The following is a 1,084-nucleotide window of genomic DNA, read 5'->3' as shown; positions in this document are numbered from 1 at the left end:
GCAAATAGACATAGAAACGGATTTATTTTCTTATGTAATTTACTATTTTGTATGTTAAATATGAAATTGGAGATAATTTCATCTAGATCCATGAGTAGCTAATTTCCTTATGGAGATTAACAAACGGATGTGTGACTAATTAATGGATGAATTAAGGTTTAAATCTGAGTTGGTTTAAATTCTGTGCGATTAAACCCTGGGAAGTGGCGACCCTAGGAAGTAATTTAGGATAAACGAGATTGAGAGATAAGTTTACTGAGTATATCATAATTTATCTCGGTTAAGAAGGTAAGGTCGAGGGATAAACGTGTATTGGTCGATTAGTTAATTAGTTAGAGGTCGATAGGTAATAACTAATTAATTAATAGCTAACTCAATAAAACCCGAGTTCTGAAACTAATTAGGAACACTGAAGTGAGTTAATCTTCTATCTGCTTGATTGGAATTAATATCGATTGTTAATTGGTTGTTTTAATTTTAGTTCATTAATGTTATTATGGTTAATCAATTTTAATTTTTTTTTTGTAATATCATTTTAGATTATTACTGTTTAGGCCTATTAGTGTAGAAAATTAATTTAAGTTTAATTCAACCTCCCTTGGGTACGATCCTCGAAATTCTTCCTATAGTGTTTCGTTGTAATATTCTTCAATATTACAATTTGACCCGCATGCTTGCGGACACCATTTTTTTATTTCTTATTTATTTTGCTGAAGTATTTCCAGTCCAGACGGTTGTACGTTTGGCGGTAGTTAGAATCTAATCAGATAGCTCGTTGCTATATGCTGACAAGTATGACCAACACCTTTTATAAGAATTAGAGAGTTGTAAGACTGCCAAACCGATTCTAGACAAACTAGAGGACATATTCAGAGGCTAAGCTGCCTTGGCTCGACATTCAGCTATAACTAGTTTGATGCATGCCCATCAAAAGCTTGGCACTTTGGTCAAAAATCATATGATTACTCTTATAGGATACTTTGTTAAGGCTGCGTATAATGAGACCAATCTAGACCAAAACTCCCAAATAGAGATGGTGTTCAAAAGCTTGTCCAAGGACTTTACAGGCTTTAGGGTCGCATAT

The sequence above is a fragment of the Gossypium raimondii genome, chromosome 8, assembly GCF_025698545.1.
Source record: "Gossypium raimondii isolate GPD5lz chromosome 8, ASM2569854v1, whole genome shotgun sequence".
NCBI lineage: Eukaryota > Viridiplantae > Streptophyta > Magnoliopsida > Malvales > Malvaceae > Gossypium > Gossypium raimondii.
This window is presented reverse-complemented; position numbering follows the sequence as displayed.